Source organism: Pantherophis guttatus, chromosome 1 (genome assembly GCF_059756535.1).
Source record: "Pantherophis guttatus breed Tessera chromosome 1, ASM5975653v1, whole genome shotgun sequence".
NCBI classification, from domain to species: Eukaryota; Metazoa; Chordata; class Lepidosauria; order Squamata; family Colubridae; genus Pantherophis; species Pantherophis guttatus.
This window is the reverse complement of record NC_142063.1, coordinates 147,182,925-147,205,348: the sequence shown is the minus strand read 5'-3', so window position 1 is coordinate 147,205,348 and position 22,424 is coordinate 147,182,925. Positions and strand designations below refer to the sequence as shown.

Below are 22,424 nucleotides of genomic sequence, written 5' to 3'. Positions count from 1 at the left end.
ATCTGAAGAGAATACTGTACCGAAGGGCGCAGAGGTGGGTTTCACCACTGGTTCTGACCAGTTCTGGAGAACCGGTAGCAGAAATTTTGAGTAGTTCGGAGAACCGGTAGTAAAAATTGACTGCCCCTGCCCCCATCTATTCTCTGCCTCCCGAGTCCCAGCTGATCGGAAGGAAATGGGGATTTTGCAGTAACCTTCTCCTGGAGTGAGGAGGGAATAGAGACTTTACAGTATCCTTCCCCTGGAGTGGGGTGGAAATGGAGATTTTGTAGTATCCTTCTCCATGCCATGCCCACCAAGCCACACCCACAGAACCAGTAATAAAACAATTTGAAACCCACCACTGATATGCGTGTATGTATAATGTGTATACACTCACACACCCAAAACACGAACAAACATACAATTTTTAAAGGAAGGCTTGCCTTGCTGGTTAATGGCACTAATAAAGACTAATGTTGATACGGAGTGCTCTGCTGAAGCCAAGCAGAGTTGGCTCCAGTTTGTACTTGTGATGGGGACTGTCCAAGAATCCCAAAGCTACAGGATAGAGCAGAGAGTTCAAAAATCATTTTGGAAAAAAAGCAAAAACAAACCACTTCTGGAAGGCTGCCAAGAAAAGAGCATGGATGGAGTCATCAGGAGGTGAATCAACTTGGGAGTATTTTGACTTACTTCATTTCACTCTCCTAAAGCAATGGAAAGAGCTGCTTTAGGTTCAGAGTTTAATGCTTCTCATCCAGCAGGACTGGCATTGGACATTGCTGCTCACAGCACTTGTTCACAATTTAGGATTATATTATCTCAATATCCTTGGTTGTTTTCCTCTGAATTTTTTAAACTTGAGATTAGATCTGCAGCTACCATTTAAGGAGAATCTTCTCTATATTTTTCTATTCATCTACCAAATATGCACTTTCACTGAACTCTGAAATGACTTCATGCAGTGTATTAGCCTGTAGAGAGTAAGGGTGGTCCATTTTGACCAAAGTATGCAAGGATTGTTAGCTAAGCAAAGAGGGCTCAAAATCCTTTAAGTCCTGGGAAATAAAATAATATTTGGAAGTGACTCAGGTAAACCCCTCCCTGACACATACACATACACATACACATACACATACACATACACATACACACATACACATATGAGAGTTCAACTGCAAAAGGGCTTACTTGAGTTTGTGCAATTACAAGCAGTGGTAGGCAAGGTATGTATGGAATCATTTAGTTTGAGCAATCCCAAATCTCTTGAAACTTGACTGTAAAGAGTTGCCGGTAGCCAAAGTCCAAGTCAGTGGCTGGAAGTGTCATCAAATCATAATCTAAAGGTTATGGTTAGGCCATCAACTAATCCAGTTTCAAAGGGATAGAGGTCAAGCACAGAGTTTTCAGTAAGGATAGCAGTTGATCCCTATGAGGGATGGGTTGCTAGTGGTGGCTCTAAAATAGAGGGGGGGGGCTTCCCCAGTTGCAGGTAATCAATGGTGGGAATGCCTTTGCCTCCCAAGGAGCCACATAGAACTTCTCTATTCTGCTCTTTACTGAGCCCTGCATGCTTTAGCTACTTCCAACTTCTTCAAATGCTCTGCAGCCAAATCAACCCTTGATGTCTCCCTGCCAGTCTCCAAGGCAGGCTGTTATTCAGGATCATCTGAAGCAATATCCTCTTCCTCCAACTGCTGCTGCTTAGAATCAGAGTTGGCCGTGGGAATGGGGGTATAAGTAGGAAGGGAGGTACAGTGCAATCAGACTTGCAACCTGATGCCAACCCTACTAGGAAATCAACTGCCAAGAAGGTTGGAACTGCATCGCATCAATGAGATGGGCTACATGGGGTCCTTGATACTCTCTGAACTTGGTTGGGGTTTTTTTGCAGACATTTCATTACCTAAACGAGGTAACATCTTCAGTGCTAGTCTGATGATGTGACCTAGTTTGGGTAATGACACTTCTGCAACAAAACAACCAAGTTCAGAGAGAGCCAAAGGACTCCTCATTTCAACCCTGAGCTACAAATATTCTCCTTTATTGAGATGGGTCATAATAATAATAATAATAATAATAATAATAATAATAATAATAATAAATCTTGCAAGTCTGATTCTGTCCTTTTTTACTTTAAGTATTAAAATGCAAGTGCTGAAAGAGGAAGAAGATTAATTCCAGAGCTGTAATTACCAATAAAGAGCAATTTAAAAGGAACATACAAAAACAAATGCAATACCCAAGGCAGACTAGAAGAAAGTGATTGCTAACGGAAAATATCTCACACTTTGCCCAGCATCTCATATAATAGGGACAATTAAATTTCTTCAGATTAATATTATTGATTACTGGAAAACTCTAAAGAGAAGAAGATTTATATGCCACCTGATTCTGGGCAGTTTACAAATTGTTAACGTTTAAAAATAAAAACACAAGAAACACAAAAACAAAACATTTTGGTACGAGCTAAACTTTTAGTAAAAAGATCATCTTCAGAAGCTGGCTTTTGAACAAAGGGAAACATCCTTACTCGATAGCGAGGAGGTTTGTATGTGGCTCACTTATTGCACGCCATACACCCAATGGTGCACTTTACCTGTACAGAAAACAAATGAAGAGATCTACATTAACAAAGGTGAGCCAGAACAATGAAGTATCACAATTACATTCATCAGTAACTTAGAGGCATATGCAAAAAAGAAAAAAAAACTTGCTTTTTTTTTTTTTGCTTTATAAAAAGCTAGTCTTCTCTTTATGGGCAAAACTGGTGAAGGTGGAAGAGGAGAAGAAACATTAATGATATGTATATTCCAGTGGTGAAATCCAATTATTTTTACTACCGGTTCTGTGGGCATGGCTTGGTGGGCATGGTATGGTTGGTGGGCGTGGCTTGGTGGGCATGGCAGAGGGAGGATACTGCAAAATTTCCATTCCCACCCCACTCTAGAGGGTGGGAATGGAGACTCTGACCGGTCGCAGTCTGTGTTGGCAGGGGGGCAGAGGTCGACCCCGAGGCGCCTTATATGTGGGGTGCCGCAAGGGTTGGTTCTCTCACCCCTTCTGTTCAACATTTATGTGAAGCCACTGGGTGAGATCATCCATGGTTTCGGGGTGAAGTACCATCAGTAGGCTGATGATACTCAGCTGTACATCTCCACCCCAGATCACCCCAATGATGCCCTTGAAGTGAGGTCCCGGTGCCTGGAGGCCGTGTGGATCTGGATGGGGAGAAACAGACTCAGGCTCAACCCATCCAAGACTGAGTGGCTGTGGTTTCCGGCGTCCCGATATAGTCAGTTGATGCCATCACTGACTATTGGGGGCGAGTCATTGGCCCCCACGGAGAGGGCTCGCAACTTGGGTGTCCTCCTGGATTCACGGCTGTCTTTAGAAGAGCATTTGACAGCTGTGGCCGGGAGGACTTTTTATCAGGTCCGCCTGATTCGCCAGTTGCGTCCCTTTCTGGATTGAGACTCCTTACGCACAGTCACTCATGCCCTCGTCACTTCCTGCCTGGACTACTGTAATGCTCTCTACATGGGATCCCCTTGAGGAGCACTGGGAGGCTCCAACTGGTTCAGAGTGCACCACGCAGGTGGTTATGGGAGCGACGTGGAGATCCCATGTAACACCTCTCGTGCTCAAGCTGCATTGGCTCCCAGTGGTCTTCCGGGTGCACTTCAAGGTTTTGGTTACCACCTTTAGAGCGCTCCATGGCTTAGGACCTGGTTACTTACGGGACCGCCTTCTGCCACCAGTAGCCTCTCACCAGCCAGTACGCTCACATAGAGAGGGGCTCCTCAGGGTGCCATCGGCCAAACAGTGTCAACTGGTGGCCCCCAGGGGGAGAGCCTTCTCTGTGGGGGCACCTGCCATCTGGAATGAGCTCCCCCTGGAGATATGGACAATCCCGGATCTACGCACCTTCCGCCGTGTCCTCAAGACCTTTTTATTTCAACAGGCTGGCCTGGCCTAACTGCCCTTTTAAATTGTAAATTGTAAATTTGTTTTAAAATATTAGGGGTGCTTTAATTTGTTTTGGGCCAAATTATCTAATGGGTTTTTATATTGTCTTTTAAATTTTGAAGTTTGTGTGTTTTATCTTTTTGGCTGTTCACCGCCCTGAGTCCTTCGGGAGTAGGGCGGTATATAAATCCAATAAAATAAAATAAAATAAATAAAATAAGGATATTGCAAAATCTTAATTCCCACCCCACTCTGGGGCCAGCCAGAGGTGATATTTACCGGTTCTCCGAACTACTCAAAATTTCTGCTACTGGTTCTCCAGAACCTGTCAGAACCTGCTGAATTTCACCCCTGGTATGTTCTAACTAAACATTGAAATGGAAAAACATGGCTTTTAGAACAAGGATTGGGAAACTAAGGATACGTATGTATTTAAATTGTTTGTTTGTTTTATTAAATTATTAACCATACCTGAAGAACAGCAGCTGTTTAGAAATGAAAGGAACAGGAAAATATCAGAAACTACAAGTAGCTCCTTTCTTTTAGTGACTCCAAATATCTAATACTTTTTTGCCCAGCTAAGACTAGATTAGCAAGTAAGAGAGAATAACATGCAGCAGACACTTACAGGCGATTCAGTGGGCCTCCCCAAAAGGATTTGTCTGGAGAGCTCTTGATTAGAAAATAAGCCTGTGAGTCATTTTTTCTGCTCTTCTCATTTGAGATATTTATTTATATATTACAAGGACTTCAATGCTGCTTCAGTCTACTTTCATCTTAAGCAGCTTCTTCATACACGAAAGCAAAGCAATGTTTTGTTTTGTTTTTTGAAAAATACTTTCTGCAGTCATCCAAAGCACTGAAGTGTTCGCAAGATCTTTAAAAGGTCAGATTTGGTTTTGTGGTGTGTTTTTTTCTTCTTTAAACATGGAATTTCACTTCCTTGGAAAAGCTTTTTTTTAAAAAATCCTCCCACTTTCCAATTTCAGTCTGAGATTCAGGATTTGGCTGAATCAAATGCAGATTTTTGAACATTAATATATTGATAATATAACATTATTAATGATCAAAAGTAGCCAAGTTATTCATTTAATGAGCCTTGGCTGTTCATGGGTCCAAAAAAAGCTGAAGGCTATTTTGTTCCTGAAATAATTAGATGGTTTGACTGAACACCTGGAGCGTCTAAAAAAAAAGACATCTGGAAAATAATCCCTTCCTCCAAGAAAAGCCCAAGAATTTCAGACATTTGTGAAATGAGGTTTTAGTCTTTTGTTCCTGGGGCGCATAATACTATGACAGTATACTGTAACATGTCTTATTTCAGTGCAATGAAAACTGTGGAGCAGACCATACAACAGAACCTGATTTCGGTTTTTGTTTGCACAAAGCTAGGAAGGAAAAGGTAGGGATTTTTGAAAAAGATTTAGGTAGGCTTTGCTGTTGCTCAGATATCAAGTGAAGAGTTTCAGAGCGAGCATGCAATGCTAACTGGAAAAGTTGTTGTTGGGGTCATGACTAGCACTATTGTTAGTACTTTTCAATGTTTGTAAGTGAAGAAATGTACCCATGCAATTAATTTTAAAGACCTCATAATATCACGTAAAGATAAATCATGAAAGAGGGCATCTTTGACAGTTGGAGGATGATCACACATGTTAATGTGGATTCCGTCTCCTGTTACAATCTAGATATATTTTTTCTAAATATATAATTATTTTTATATAATTATTTTTTTCTCCCCCTCTCCACTTCTGATGCTAGCTTTGGTTAACTTCCTTCCTCCTTTCCTTTCCTTTCCTTCCTTTCCTTTCCTTTCCTTTCCTTTCCTTCCCTTCCCTTCCCTTCCCTTCCCTTCCCTTCCCTTTTCCTATACTTTCCTCGTTTCCTTTTTCTTTTCCTTTCCTTCCCTTTTGCTTTCCTTTCCTTCCCTTTCCCTTTCCCTTTCCTTTCCCTTTCCTCCTTTCCTTTTCCTTTCCTTTCCCTTTCCTTTCCTTTCCTCCTTTCCTTTTTTTCCTTTTCCTTTTCTTTTCCTTCCCTTCCCTTCCCTTTTCTTTTTCCTTCCCTTCCCTTCCCTTCTCTTCCCTTTTCCTTTCCTCCTCCTCCTCCACCTACTCTTCTTATAATATCCACTGATTACAAAGACCTGTATGTTCTGTACACTTTGCTTCTATACTTAATTCTTAGAAACATTTCCCCCCTATTTTTAGCTATTATAATGTACCTATTTAAGGTATCAGTTTCACCCTTTGATGCCTAGCAAAACTTAGCAACACTGCAGATTGGCCATTTACATTGAAATCAGGTGCAAGTTAGTGATGGTAGGTAAATTATTTGGCTGTTTAATTTGATATGTATTTCAGTAGACTGATTTTAGAAAGCTAAACAGGATCAGACCTGGTAAGTACTTGGCTGGGAAGCCAACACAAAGTAGGGTGTAGGGAGGAATGGGGTTGGGAAGGAAAGAAGGAAGGTAGAATAAGATAACTTTTATTGTCATTTTTTACTGTAAGTACACTGGCACACATGAAAAAAAAGTATATATATGTGTGTGTATATAACACACATATGTGTGTACATAACACACATATACATATGCTATACACACAAACACACACACAATCATTGTCCATTTTGAATACATAGAGGAAAGGAAGAAAGAGTATTAGATACATGTGCATGAATGTGTGTGAAAAAAACTGCAAAGAAATAGGGTTATAAAGAAGCAGCTTCCAATCTTCTTAGCAGCGGTTACAGGCACAGTATATTTTACCTTCTGTAATGTTACAACATAATCTTCTTTTCACAGCCTATGCTTTCTAATCATCAAAGCCATAAATCACAAGTTCATTTTTTAATTTTTTCAGCAAAAGATCCAGAGGGAGTTTTCAGTTACAAATAAATGTGGTTATTGTCTTTTCTCTGATCAGACAAATCAATTTCGCCATCTCTGTTAATCCTGTCATCTTCATTCCTCCATCGTCAGTATTTCAGGTTCTTTAAAGAAAGAGTATTATTGACAGAGAGACTGCATGGATGTGTCTAGAAATCAAATGTCTGTTTGAGGGCATCCTTTACTTTCATAACACATGATTTAGCAATTGCAAGCAGCATCTCAGTGCTTTCAGGTTAAGGCCTGAAATGCAAGTAAAATAGGTGGAGATGCTAATGTTAAAAACAACTATTTTAGCAATCTGACTTCTGCTTGACTATATATTTTTGCAGTACTGATTTTATGAACTGCGCTGCTGTGGTTTTTTTCAAAAACGTGTTTATCTCAAATTTATCATTCAGCTCCTTCTATTGCTTGTAATGAGATAAATCAGGTAATTGCCATGTGAATAATTAAGTGCTGATTGTTATATTTTGTAATTTATTATAAAGAAACTTTCCAAAGCTGTATGCGTATATATTTCTGTCAAATACCGTCAACAGAGAAGAGGATGTTTTGAATCTTGTTGGTTGAAGCCTGGTTTCATTAACAGGTTATAATTTACTATTTGCTAACTTAAAATATTAATTAATACAAGTCAAACAAATGTTTCTTTTCTCCTTCCAAAATCAGCTCTATGGCTTTAGCTATACCCAAACATAGAGACATAAAGTCCTATTTAATTCCCATGGGTTTTTTTTACTTGGAGAAAATATGGGCAGTTATTCCATTTTTCAGTTCCAGAGTTTTTCTTTTCTTTTTAGTTTTTTTTTATTTCTAAGCACAACAAAGTTATCTTTGAATGCATTCTACATAATATAACAGTGAAATATTCATCCAACTGAGTTGGTGATTAATAAACATTTATTTATGTCAACCTATTTATGTGAATATATCTCCTGTCAGGCAGAAACTTTGGATGTGAGATCTTATCTTTACTGATGGACAAAGAAGGAAAAAAGAGCCAAAACTTGTATATTTTTGCTTTTCATATACAACCTAGACAGGGTTATATAATATTTTGATCCTGAAAACTACATTTTGCCTTAAGTGAAAGACAAGGTAAAGCCACGCTGGAAAACTGGATGAAGTAAGACAAAAACTAAATTTGATCCAATTTTGCTCTAATGATATTTATTTTAAATGTCAATCAATTTAGACAAACGTTTACATTCAACTGAAATTAAACTTTATTTCTGTTTGTGCAGTCATTTGATATATTGTGACACTGAACATTATCGTTTTGGCTTCAGCTTTCGGAGAAGGTTTGGAGTTTTGTCCGAGGATTTGGGGAACTGTCTGCAGCTCTATTGTCAGACTTAGATTTCTGCTCTAATGTAAAGTCAGCTGCTTACAAAGGAGGTGCTAAGGAATGAAGTCAGACGAGAAATGTAAAAAATGATTACAGTCATAATGGGTGTGCTTTAAATAAGGTAGGCCAAAAATTTTGTGTCCGATGAGTCTATTAATATTATTTTTCATGGGAAAATTATCAGCATAATATGAATAGAACAGAACAGAGCAGAGCAGAGCAGAACAGAACAGAACAGAATATTCCAGTGCATAAGCTCTCAGTGTACATATAAACAACAACATTATATAATCATAAGATACCAATAAGAAAAATGAGAAGGATAACAGTAATACAGCCATACTACTCGGGTAAATATCAGGTGGTGAAATCCAAATTTTTTTACTACCGGTTCTATGGCTGTGGCTTGGTGGGCGTGGCAGGGGAAGGATACTGCAAAATCCCCATTCCCTCCCCACTCCTGGGGGAAGGATATTGCAAAATCTCCATTCCCGCCCTACTCTGGGGCCAGCCAGAGGTGGTATTTGCCAGTTCTCCGAACTGCTCAAAATTTCCGCTACCGGTTCTCCAGAACCTGTCAGAACCTGCTGGATTTCACCCCTGGTAAATATCCTTAGGCATGAGACAGTGCTGTCGGAATTAGTTGTTCAGCAGAGTGATGGCATGGGGAAAAACTGTCTTTGTGTCTAGTTGTTTTGGTATGCAATGCCCTATAGTGTTGTCCCAAGGGGAGGAGTTGAAACAGTTTATGTCCAAGATGTGAAGAGTCTGTAGATATTTTCTGAGCCCTTTTTTTGACCCGTGCAGTAGACAGGTCCTCAGTGGAAGGCAGGCTGGTTGCAATTGTTTTTCTGCAGTCCTAACTATCCATTGAAGTCTGTACCTGTCCTGTTCAGCTGCAAAACCAGACAGTTATGTAAGTACAGACTCAATAATTCCTTTGTAGAACTGTATCAATAACTCATTTTACAATAAGGGCTGTACACTTCCCTATGCGTATGTACATATTTTGTTGCTTAGTGTTTAAAATCCACAGAGTGGATAAAAAAATATCTAAGCTTGGGAAAGTGAAGCTAAATCCAAAAACATCAATTGTCATACATTGGGCCATGTTGTGATGATCGAATACTACTTTCTGATATAAACCTTCTAATACGGCAGCTTTGCCCTAATAGAGTTCGTGTTCAGAAGGTAATCTAATAGGTAGAGCTACAAGTTCTGTCTCTGTGGACAAAATGATCAAGAAACTTTAGAACATTCAGTTCTTTTTCCAGGCCATGTTGACCTTGTCGTTTAGGCATGGTCTTCCACTTTTCCAGGAAATCTAGAAATCTTTAGGAACAAAAAGTATTTTGCAGCTTTTCAGATATGTTTCATGATGTTTTAAATGTGGTATCCTAGAAATAGTTTGTGATGAGTCATGAAAACTGCAGACTTGTTCTACCTGAGGGCAGGACAAGAAGCAATGGGTGGAAACTAATCAAGGAAAGAAGCAATTTAGAACTAAGGAGAAATTTCCTGACAGTTAGAACAATTAACCAGTGGGACAACTTGCCTCCAGAAGTTATGAATGCTCCAGCACTGGAAATTTTTAGGAAGATATTGGATAACCATTTGTCTGAAATGGTGTAGGGTTTCCTGCTTAAGCAGGGGGTTGGACTAGAAGACCTCCAAGGTCCCTTCCAACTCTGTTATTATATTCTATCCTAGTACCAAAGTTGCCAGAGGAAGAATGGAATGTTTTGGAATCCCATGGAAAATACCCATGATGGAGAGTGGCTGGAGATACCTAGAATGCTTTACGTATTGTATATCTAATTGTAATCAGTTGTTTTTACTAATACTTTTTTAATAATATCATTTTAATAATACCACTAATAACATCATTTTTGTATTACAGTTAAACCTCACAAGTGACCCCATTACACAGTTTGCTGCACATTTTCTAGTTATTAGCTTTGTTTCATGGCTCTGTGCCTTCTCCTTCGTGACTTGGACACAGGCTGTGTGTGCATATACATGTGAGTAAAGAGTCTGGCAAGCAATAATACACAGCCATGAAAACTGGATTCTACTTACTGGGTTACAAATTGTACAGACCTGAAATGGGGCCATAGTGATATAAGTTATTTGTTATGTTCATGAGTTTGTCTAGCTTCAAAAAGAATTCAGAGCAGATGGGTTTATTGACAGCTATTAACTATGATAATTAAATGGAACCTCCAACAGCATTTCTCAAGGAACCAGATGCTGGGAACAGGCCATCAAAAAAAGGGGGAGGGGAGAGGCTGCCTCCTTGACGTTCTGTTTGGCAAATTTCTGGAAGCAACAAGGTAGATTCTCTTGGAAACAGAATGCTGGGCTACATGGATCTCAGCTGAATCCAGCGGGACGATTTCATATAAGATGCATTAACAGAGGAGGGACAAAAAAGGATAGATGCCACTATTTGTTTTGTGTAAATAGTGGTATTAGAACTGGATGGTGGGCAAAAGATCTGAGACCCCTGACACAGAGGCCCCACAGGCAAATATCAGAACATCCTTGAATGTCAAAAGAGGTAAAGTAAACTATCAGAATCCATGGGCATATGGAGGAACAGAAGAACAAGGAAGGAAGGAAGGAAGGAAGGAAGGAAGGAAGGAAGGAAGGAAGGAAGGAAGGAAGGAATACTGTTGTATGATAAACATGTATAGAGGAAGAAAAGAGAAAATAAGAAGGTCAAAGAATAATCCAAGGGAGCCATAACTGTAGAAAAACCCAAGAGATTCTGTCTTCCCCTCCCCCCCCATAGGCTTAATCTAGTTATAGCCCTCACCAATGATTCTGAGAGCACACAATTACACATTTCAAAGAACAGAGGATGCTCACCACACCTCCATACCCGCCAGGTTTCAGGGTGTGTGGGTTGGGTGTGTGGGTGTGTAACTATATCTATCTATCTATCTATCTATCTATCTATCTATCTATCTATCTATCATCTATCTACCTACCTACCTACCTACCTACCTACCTACCTACCTACCTTCCTATCTATCTATCTATCTATCTATCTATCTATCTATCTATCTATAACAAATGGTGTCACATGCACTATATCAGGGATGTCAAACTCACCGGCCCACAGGTTGGATATTTCATGCACTGACTACCCCCACCCCTGTTTTAGCGAAGGGGAAAAAAGTTGTGATACGTCATTTGACGATGTGTCCTCATGAGTTTGACACCCCTGCACTATATCCTCACACAAATTACATGCATAATTTGGGGCTGTCAACACTTTGCCAGTGACTTCTGTAATAGAGAACCTGGTTTCTGGAAATGTTCTCAACCACCAGCTCTTTCCCTTAGAGACCTGGCCAAGCAGGGCTTTAGAGCCTCCCTGCCTTTAACAATGTGAACATTTTTGCACAATATGACCAGCTGGGTGTGGGTAATTCAACCCAAAGGAAACCCAGCCTGTTTGAATTAAAACTATCTTCTGTTTCACTGCTGACCAGGTTGGGCTGTTTCCATATGATTTCCCTGCTATTGACCCAATGGAATCAGTTGTAGGCAACTAGAGAGAGGAAAGTGCAATGAAAACAAGGGGACCAAGTGATATGATGCTCAGACGTGCAGGCCAGGTACCACCACCGGCTGTATAAGGGGGAGGAAAAGAGAGTATTCTAACATGAACTATAGTTATGGGAGAAAAAACTGTACTGTAGCAGCTGGATGATATTGCTATGCAAGGGCAAAACCTTCAGCACAAAGATATTCATGTAATTTCTCCAGGAAATAAAACAAGAAAACATTTGAATCTTTCATATATATGTTGGCTATATGTATGATTATGTTATATAATCAGACGAATGTTATGTTTCAGAACCTCATGGAAACTCTAGGACAGGGGTGTCAAACTGGCAGCCCGCAGCCGATGCATCATGCTCAGGTCTTGTCCACCCAAGCTCTGCGAAAGGAAAATACATTGCGATACACCAGGTAACGGCAACGAGACGCAACGAGTTTGACACCCATGCTCTAAGAAATGAATGACAAGTGAACTAAATTTAAAAGCACTCTGTAATTCTTGTATAATTTTTTTTTACCATGATGTGGCTGCAGAAATCCTTATTGAATTATATTTTTATTTCTGGATGAATCAGGACCTTGTTTTTTAAATCAAACTCCAGGAGCTTGATTTGGTCTATTCTGAGTTTCAAACAAGCATGGGCTGAATAATCAGGAAACACTTGAGCGATCTAACATAGCATTCTGTGCTAATCATGGTTGCAAAACCCAGTTGGCTACTCCCTGGCTATTTAATTTCAGAACGGATGCATAATTAATGTTTGACTGAGTACATATAAAATGGGAAAGAAATTATAAGAACACTAGTATACATTATTGTTGATTAGAAGTCCTTACGTGTATCCCTTGCAAAATCTATACGGTAGGCTGAGTACTGTATATCTTCGCCTCTTCAGTAGAACAAAGATCATGTATTCAATGCTCATGTGCTTTGACTCTGTATGCGCAGAGTGATGCTTAAAGATTAATGAAGCAAGCCACCATGAGCTGAAACCCATAGCACAAAATGACTGATCTTCACTTATAAAGTATGCAATGCTGCATTAACATTTATACACCAAATTAATAGGCAAGACACGTGTAATAATTTGTGTATGAATATAGGTGGTCCTCGACTTATGATCACATTTGAGCCCAAAATTTCTGTTGGTAAGCAAAACAGTTAAGTGAGTTTATCACTTTATTTATTTATAAAATTGATTGGCTGCCCATCTTACCATAGGGTAACTCTGGGCCGCTGTTGTGGCCCATACGCGGCCTGTGAGGCTGGTGGCTGATTCGGACAACGAGGAGGCTGGTGTGGTGCTGTGCCAGCAGCCTGTGCAGCTGGCACTCGAGTCGGACAATGAGGCTGGAGAAGATGTGGTGCCAGAGGCGGGGATTCAGTCAGGGCCTTCAGAACCTCCAGAAGCTTCCTTAAATGAAGAGGACAAGAGGAGAAGCCTCTTCTCGATGCATAGGCACACAGAGCTGCCAAAAGGCAGGAGTGGCTCCTCAGGAGGAGGTCTCCTTGAGAGTAAGGCTTGGGGCTAATTGGCCATTCCCTTAGCCTATTTAAGGAGGAACGCCGACTGAAGCAATTTGCAGGGAACAACCGTTCACTCTCCTTCGTGCCTTGATCTTAGTTTTCTGCAAATTGCTTCTGGGCTTTTTGCCAACCATAGTAAGATTAAGATTATTTATTCTTTGGATTCTTGCAGGCTGTTAAAAAAGTTAATTAACAGCCTTTGTTTGAAAAACTGATTTTATTTTAGTAAACTAAGGTTTGTACAAACTTTGTGTGTGCTGCGTTCTTTGGGGTCTGTAGCTGGGGCAGAACAGCTGCTTACAATCATGAGACTGTATCTATACACGTACACTTAAAACATAAATAATTAAAATCAACATTAAAATCTAAGAACACATAGGGAAGGCGGGAGTGGAATGGGGGGAGCTCATAAAGTTAGTAGTTAAGTTAGTAACACAGTTGTTAAGGGAATCTTGCTTCCTCATTGATTTTGCTTGTCAGAAGGTTGCAGAAGGGGATCACATGACCACCACCACGGGACACCGTCATAAATGTATTGTGTGCCAGTTGCCAAGAGTCCAAATTCTGATCATGTGACCATGAGGATGCTGTAATGGTCAAAGATGTGAAAAATAGTCATAAGTCCCTTTTTTCAGCACTATTGTAACTTTGGACAGTCACTAAACGAATGGCTGTATGTCAAGGACTACCTGTATAGAAAGTCCCATGAGTTAACTTTGCAATCTGATATATGTCTCCTCAGAAATAAATCTCATTGTAATCCTAAATAAGTACATAAAGGGTTGAATCCTTATTGTCTTACATTGATCCAATCCAGCATCAAAATTGTAAATTGAAATGCAGTCAAATATTAAATGAATAACAACAATATTTGATGGAGATGAGAGCTTTTCTAAATATTTTTCTAAGCTTATTGTTCATCGCTAAAGAAATAAACAGGAATGAATAGCTTTTCTTTTATGTGCAGCAATTTGGGAAAAGAGAATAGAAAAGTCATCACACGGAAGGGTTAAGACGCCTCCTCTCACACACCAATTTTCCAATTTAGGCCACAAGTAAATTGCTGCGTTTTGTGAAACAAAAGAAACTGGGCACAAGCTGCCCGTGACAAAATTTTATTGGTTCAACTTAAACTCTGACAGAATTCAATAAGTTTGATTTTGGCTGCTACTGTATTTTTCTTAGGCTTCCATTCATATTCTAGAATGATTTATCTTGGATAAATGCTGTCAGCTGCAGGTATTCGAATCACCAAACCACAATGGTGTTTTTTTCTTTTTTACGATGGAAGATAAATTTATAGTACTGTGCAGTTTGCCTGCCCAAAACTTAAGAACTTCAAAACTTTTCTGTCTGAATCCATGGAGAATTGTACTCAATCAGTAAAAATGACTTTAAGCTGCCTTAAGCTGCAACTTCATCACATCTGATGAATCTAAACCACCTTCTCCCTGTCCCACAAAATTCCATGACTATGGTCAATAGAGTTCTTATGCTGAATATGGGGGAAAAATCTGGGGAAACCCCCATTTTTTGGTTACCATTAGCCAGAAAACTGAAACTGCATTAACCATTTGTGTCAAATTCCAATTAGTGCTAGCCAGAAATGGTGGCTGCTTCAAGTCCAAATGACACCATCGCTCATACCATAAACCACCTACTGCGAATAAGGAGCCATGAGAACTTGAGGTTAGCTGGCATTCACATTAATGAACCCGAGTGGCTTAGTTAAGGCTGTTTGAATTAAACTCTCCATTACTAATCTTCAGAAAGGCAGGAAAACATAGCACGTAGCCACAGGAGCAGCCTCATTGCATGAACACAAATAAAATGAAGTAGCTTTTGCTAGATCCAGCCTTCTGTACAAGCAAAATCACTTGTCTTTTCTTGAAGCACATGTCTGTGTAAATTAGTGTCAGCCGCACAAACATTTAAAATGCAAATGAGAGATAATGAGAGTTATTCCTCAGCCTTACTGTCATGCTCCTGGATTCCTCCACAAACTTCTTTTCCCACTGGGATGCTGGGATTTAGATGAATAATTGCTTCCCTTCTAATTAATGCTAATAGGATTTACCTATGTTATGTAAATCCACCTATCTATCTCATACAGCCTATTGTAAAAACCCAGTCTTATGCTCCATCTAAAAATGCCGGAGATAATACATTCCTGTTTCCTTTCAAGAAAAGAAAATCCAAAGGAATTGTTTCCAGTGGAAACAATTGGAATCTTTTCTTTAGGTGTAGCTATGATCAGCCAGACATTGGATAATGAATGCAAAGGCCAATGATGGGGTTTTTTTCCCCCCTAAAAAATTTAAATCCTATTTTGCTCAGTTTTCCATATTAATTGATAAAATGAGCAATGCGTTTTTAAATTTAAAAAAAAATCACATAAGCATTCCTAATAATAACCGCAGATCATTAAATATCTACCTTGCCCTAGTTTTCAAGTAACTAAACCAGAGGTGAAATCCAGCAGGTTCTGACAGGTTCTGGAGAACCGGTAGCGGAAATTTTGAGTAGTTTGGAGAACCGGAAAATAACACCTCTGGCTGGCCCCAGAGTGGGGTGGGAATGGAGATTTTGCAATATACTTCCCCTGGAATGGGGTGGGAATGGAGATTTTGCAGTATCCTTCCTCTGGAGTGGGGTGGGAATGGAGATTTTGCAATATCCTTCCCCTGCCATGCCCACCAAGCCACGCCCACCAAGCCACACCACGCCACACCATGCCCACAGAGCCACGCACAGAGCCACGCCCATAAAACCGGTAGTAGAAAAATTTGGATTTCACCACTGAACTAAACTACTTGTTTAGAAAAACAAATGCTACCCAGAGAAGGCAGGTCACTTCCAAGCTTAAAAACTAATGTAAATGGTATTATACATTATTCCTTCAAATCGTATTTCCTGTTATTAACTGTTGTGTTTGATGATCAGAGGATTCTATTATTTTAGTTGTATTTGGAAATGTTTCTGAAATGCTGTAATGTGCAATCTGGAACATTTAGTTCCTTTAAAATAGCAACCTTTAAAGTCCAATTACAAAGCAAATCATGTGCAATGCCTGCAGGGCCTATTGCAAATAGATTCAAGTAGGAAATGATTGGTATTCAATAGAGCTGCCAAACTAAAGATTTTGATAGGGTTGAAATAAATCCTACATTAATTAATCCACTTTAACGGGAAATGCCCCAAATGTAAGCTGGGACATTTTTCACTGAATACTCTCAATTAGGGAATATCATAATGATAAAGATTATTCCAATTATGAAAAATTCAGTGAAGAAATATATTTTTTTCTGTGTCTTGTTCTAATAAGATTTGGGAATCATCAGTGAAATTGATAGACAGACTGTTACGCAGAACTGATAAACTGAAGCAATTGTATAGAGAGTACAAAGTCATTCCTGCAAAGTGTTATTATGGCCTCCAGCCTTTTTTTTTTTTAACAACAACCTTGGAGTTCTCTAGTTTTAAAAAAATAAGAGTTTTTAAGAGTTCCTTTTCAAGTCATATGGGATACACCTATCAAAACAGTCTTGAAGGACTTATCAATAGCCAATAGCCAGGATAGCTAAATATAATCCTGTATTCAGAGAATATATATATCCATTCGATTCTGGGCTTTTTTCTTTTCTGGTAGCCAGCAAGTTCTTCCTGCTAGGTGGGAGACTTATATAGATCTATTTCTAGCTCGTTTGCTTTCATTAGTAAGCCACACCCACATCTTATGTATCCTCCCTGTAAAGGTATAGTATCTATTTTCTTACTTCTTCATAGGGTTTATGTGTGTTTTTCCTCTAGCCAGGTTTCTAGCAAACGAGATAGAAATAGATCTATATAAGTCTCCCACCTAGCAGGAAGAACTTGCTGGCTACCAGAAAAGAAAAAAGCCCAGAATCGAGTGGATGTGATTCTACTGAGCTAGGGCTGCAGAAAAACCTTGGTTACGTAGGGAAAACCTGGCTAGAGGAATACACACACACACACACACACACACACACACACACACACAGAGGCAGAAATTCAATCTAATTCTGCTGGTTTGGAACCACATTTCAACAGGAAAACCATCCTGTATCATAGTTTCTGCATGATTGTAAATTACAAGCAATAATTTAATTTCATGCATTGTATCCTAATTACTGAAACAGTGAGCAAACCCTCCCTGAAAGAGAATATTGTGCATGTGTATGTATACAGGTAGTCCTCAACTTACAACAGTTTGTGCAGTGATTGTTCAAAGTTACAACTGCACCAAGGGTGGGTTCTACTTACCTGTACTACCGGTTTGCAATGGGGCCGCGCACAAGCACAGAAGCTTCTGCGCATGCGCAGAAGCATTTTCATGACGTCAGGGTCAGTGAGCAGAGCCTCCTGCCAGTTTTACTACCGGTTCCATAGAACCAGTGTGAACCGGGGGCAACCCACCACTGAACTGCACTGGAAAAAATGACTTATGACCGTTTTTCACATTTATAACCGTAGCAGCATCCATATGGTTACGTGATCAAAATTCAGACGTTTGGCAACTGGCTCATATTTATGACGGTTTGCACTGATGGATGCAGTGTCCTGGGGTCATGTGATCACCTTTTGCAACCTTCTGACAAGCAAAGTCAATGGGGAAGCCAGATTCACTTAACAAGTTAGTGTTTAACAAGTGCAATGGTTCACTTAACAACTGTGGCAAGAAAGGTCGTAAAATGGGGGGGAAAAAACTCATTTAACCAATGTCTTAACTTAGCAACATAAATTTTGGGCTCAACTATGGTCGTAAGTCGAGGACTACCTCCATGTGTATGAATGAATGAAGTGGCCTACAACAGCATCTTACTCCTTGCCTTGTAGAAAAAGGCAGAAAGGCCAGATTCGATTACTATGGTTACAGTCCACAAATCACTTACCTGGAAAATCGGGTGAGATTATTCTTGAGTAAGTGGTTTGGGGACTAAGGCTTTATGTAAAGTTTCTGTCATTCAGAAGAGCATTTAACGACTTAGGTCAAGTGACTTGGGCCTTAATCTTTTAATTCTCTTGCTGGATAAGATTCTTTGTAGGTTCATTGAACAAGGAATGTGGCTCTCTTTCTTGTCCCCTAAAAGGAGTCACCAACTGGAACCATTTGGAAATGAGTTGTATTTATAGAGGAGACTTGAACTGATTTGTTTCAATAGCAAGTTGAGAAGAAAAAGAGAAACAACCTTTCACGCTTCTATTCATGACTTCTTACAACAACACGCAGACAATACCTGTGTAAAGGAAGTTCAGAGGAGGCCCCCAAATGCTTCGTGTGATTACCGTCCTCCTGATCATCATATTTTTTCCCCCTCCTGCATATAAATTGCTTGTAAAGACTTCCTGTTCTCAGATTTCTCTCTCTCAGCTTTCTCTTCTATTTCTGCCTCTCATATCATCCTTTCTCTTTAAAATATACTTTCCCCCCTCCGTTTGGATTTAGGGATGGGACAAAAAATGCTTGTCTTTAATAAATATTCCAAGCCTTTTAGTGTATCGTGTAAGAATATGCAAATTAATTAATTAACTGACTAGGTGAACCTGATAAGGTGGCTCAGTGGCTAAGACACTGAGCTTGTCCATCAGAAAGGTCGGCAGTTCAGCGGTTCAAATCCCTAGTACATGTCTCCTGCATGAGCAGGGGGGTTGGACTAGATGACCTGCAAGGTCCCTTCCAACTCTGTTACTGTTACAACTAATTGCAATTGATTTGCACTATACTAGTCCAATAAGGCTCATACCTTGTAGTTAAGTTCTGGGCTACCTCTCTTCCAAGAAGGCACAAGTTCTCTTTTTTTTTTCAACTGGGGAAAAAAACACCATTTTAAAAAAACCATAATACACGAGTGAAGTTGTTTCTTCACCAAAGCTGGACTAAGAGATGTCTGGATGTATTTGAAAGATTTTATTTATTCAATTTATATGCCGCCCCTCTCCAAAGACCCAGGGTGGCTCAAGATCACTTTAGTGCTGTTTCTTATAATGTCTACAAGGAAACTGAGACCATAAACATGAACAAAAGATCACAATCTTTTATTTAAAAAAAAAAAAAAAAACCCACCACAGGAATGATAATCTGCTATAATAGGGCTCTTCCAGAAGGCTCCCTAACTGCAGCAGGAACCCTTGTTAACTATGCCCAGTTGGACACTGTTGGCTTCACCTGATTCCTGACTCACCATGAAGGTATACTGTGCTTTTCTTTTCCTGCCCTAAGTACTCTTTTCCTCCTTCTGCCTGCACAAACCATGATGTTGAGACTAACTGCAGTGTCTTGTGTTGATGTCACTTTAAGTGCAAGTGACCAGCAATGTTCCTAATGGCCCTTAGAGCAGGGGGGGGGAGGGTTTCCACCTCAGCAAGTTCAAAATGTGTGGACTTCAACTCCCAGAATTCCCCAGGCAGCCATCTTGAAGTTGCTGAAGTTGAGAAAGACTGGATCAGAGGCTGTAGAAGTCGGGAAGGAGGGGAGAGGAGTGGGGGGAGAGAGAAAGAGAGAGAGAGAGATTTAAATAGGGTCAACTTCCTCTGATGCAGTCTTTCTCAACTTCAGAAACTTCAAGATGGCTGGCTGGGGAATTCTGGGAGTTATAAATATAATAGTTATAAATATAGCTTCCAAATATAAATATATTTATAACTGCTGTTAAGGAGTTTATTATTTCCCCCACTTTTCTTTTCCACTTTCTTATTACTTTTCCCTATTCTTACCTTCAATTCAAAATTTGTATTTTTAGTCTGTTAAAAACATTAATAAAAATTAGAAAGAAAGAGGTTGCAGGAAGTTCAACCCCCCCTCCCCCCCCCACATACACACACATCTCACTCCTTGTTTTGCCAGGCAGTAGACTAATCTTCTGTACACAATAGAATTCCTTATGCTACTAGGCTCGAAATTCTCATTTGGGATAACTTAGAACTGTGTCGCTTGCGGTCAGACCTAGGCATTGCATACAAAATTATACGTAGTAATGTTTTACCTATAAATGACTTTTTCTGTTTTAGTCGCAATAATACGTGTGCGAACAACGGCTTTAAATTCAATGTAAATCGTTCTAAACTTGACTGTAAAAAATATGATTTCTGTAATAGAATTGTCAAAGTCTGGAATGCCCTACCTGATTCAGTTGTCTCAGCTACCCATTTTCACAGTTTCAGTCACAAATTGACTTCCGTGGACCTCACTTCATACTTAAGTGGTCAGTAGAGGGGGCGTGCATAACAGCGGTAGGTTTCTCCCGGTTCGGCCCGGTTCTGCCGAGCCAGTAGCGGTGATGATATGATGTCACCGAACCGGTTCTGCCCCCCTGCCCCTTCCCACCCACCCCCGCGTTATTCTTACCTTTTATTTGGCCCCACCCCCAATCTATTGCTGCCTCTGAGTCCCAGCTGATGACTAGAGGGAAAAAAACTGTTTAAACTCTTTCCGCAGGGCTTCAAAGGACCGCCCTACAGCTGATCAGTGTTAAAAGAAAACAAATGAGTAGACTGGTGCCTGCAAAAATAAATGGGTAGACCAGTGCCTGCAAAAATACATGAGTAGATCGGTACAGCTCTGCAAGCAGTTAAAAGCCTGGTAGACCAGTACCTCTGCTAAATCCTAAAGAATTGTCACATGACCATCAAGCCACACCCACAAAATAAGCCACGCCCACAGAACTGGTAGTAAAAAATTTTAGAACCCACCCCTGGTGCATAAGTGCACTAATATACCTATCATCCCTATCATTGTGTTTTTATTCTCTTACTCTTGTTCTCGTTTTTGTTTGACAAATTCCAATAAATAAAAAAAATAAATGAATAAATAAATAAATAATCACGGCCTTCCCACATTTCTCCTGCCAACTCTGCAGGCTGTCATGGGTTGAAGGAATACAAGAAAATGGATGGGAAAGTGACTTTTGAGCTACTAGTTCTATCCAATGAAGGTATACAGGTAGTCCTCGACTTAAGTCCACAACTGAACCCAAGATTTCCATTGCTGAGCAAGACAGTTGTTAAGTGAGTTTTGCAGCATTTTGACAACCTTTCTTGCCATAGTTGTTAAGTGAATCTGGCCTCCCATTGACATTGCTTTTCAGAATATTGCAAAAGGTAATCACATGACCCCGGATCACTGCAACCGTCATAAATATGAATCAGTTGCTAAGCATCTGAATTTTGATCACGTGACCATGGGGATGCTGCAACACTTATAAGTGTGAAAAACGGTCATAAATCACTTTTTTCAGTGCTGTTGTAACTTCGAACATGAACAGTTGTAAATCAAGGGACCACAGAGACATGTTGTGGGACAAGAAGTGGGGAGGAGTCGCTTCTTAGCTGCCACCTCCTAGGACAAAGTTAGGGAAATCAAGTCTTTTTGGGTGCCAAAAAATGATGTTCTTTTCTAGGTTCTTTTCTAGGTTCTGCAGAAAACAGATTACAGAAGGGAAAGAAAAATATTTTGGTTTTTACGAGGATATTCATTCAATCATTCAATTTCTATAGCTGCCCAACTCTATCAACTGACTCATAGGGAACTCGCTGAACAGGAACTCACTGAAAAAAATAGCACAGAGGAAAGTGTGAACGCCATACCTTGAATCAAAGTCTTCATGTTTTTTCAGTCATCCATACAAGAGTAATAGAGGAAAAGATTCTACATCTCCATAAAGATTTTCAATCATCCAGGTCATGGTTGTCCCAAAGGTGCTTTTCAAAAGATAACTGGACTTTTTTGTTGTTGTTTTTTCCCTTAAAAACATTTCACTTCTCATCCAAGAAGCTTCTTCAATTCTGAAGAAGAAGCTTCTTGGATGAGAAGTGAAAGATTTTCAAGGGGGTGTGGGGGGGAAACAAGGAAGTCCAGTTGCCTTTTAAAAAGCACTTTTGGGACAAGAGATTCTACACATTATTAGAAAATTGATAGTCAGTCATTTTGCAGGTTAACATTACATCCATTTGAGACTTTTAAAATTATTTCAATGTGAAATTGCTGCTTTTCTAAGAGAAATATGCACCAATTTCAGTACAATACTGATTTTATTTTATAAAAACAGCCTGCAGTTAAAAGTATATATTGAAACATAAATTGATGAACTACATCATTAAGATGATCAGACATT

At 39.8% G+C, this 22,424-nt stretch overlaps 2 long non-coding RNA genes across 2 annotated transcripts in view; one reads left to right on the top strand and one right to left on the bottom strand.

Moving 5' to 3' along the window:
* Nucleotides 1–2,236: 2,236 nt before the first annotated feature.
* Nucleotides 2,237–22,424, bottom strand: part of LOC148116586 (uncharacterized) — a 71,016-nt gene continuing 50,828 nt past the window's right edge. Inside the window, exon 3 of the long non-coding RNA XR_015731128.1 lies at nucleotides 2,237–2,581. This is a non-coding gene — a long non-coding RNA (uncharacterized LOC148116586). The remainder of the gene's footprint in view (nucleotides 2,582–22,424) is intronic.
* On the top strand, nucleotides 10,028–13,533 carry LOC148116587 (uncharacterized). Its single transcript, XR_015731127.1, has 3 exons — nucleotides 10,028–10,213; nucleotides 12,061–12,176; nucleotides 12,988–13,533. It is a non-coding gene; the product is annotated as an uncharacterized LOC148116587 (long non-coding RNA).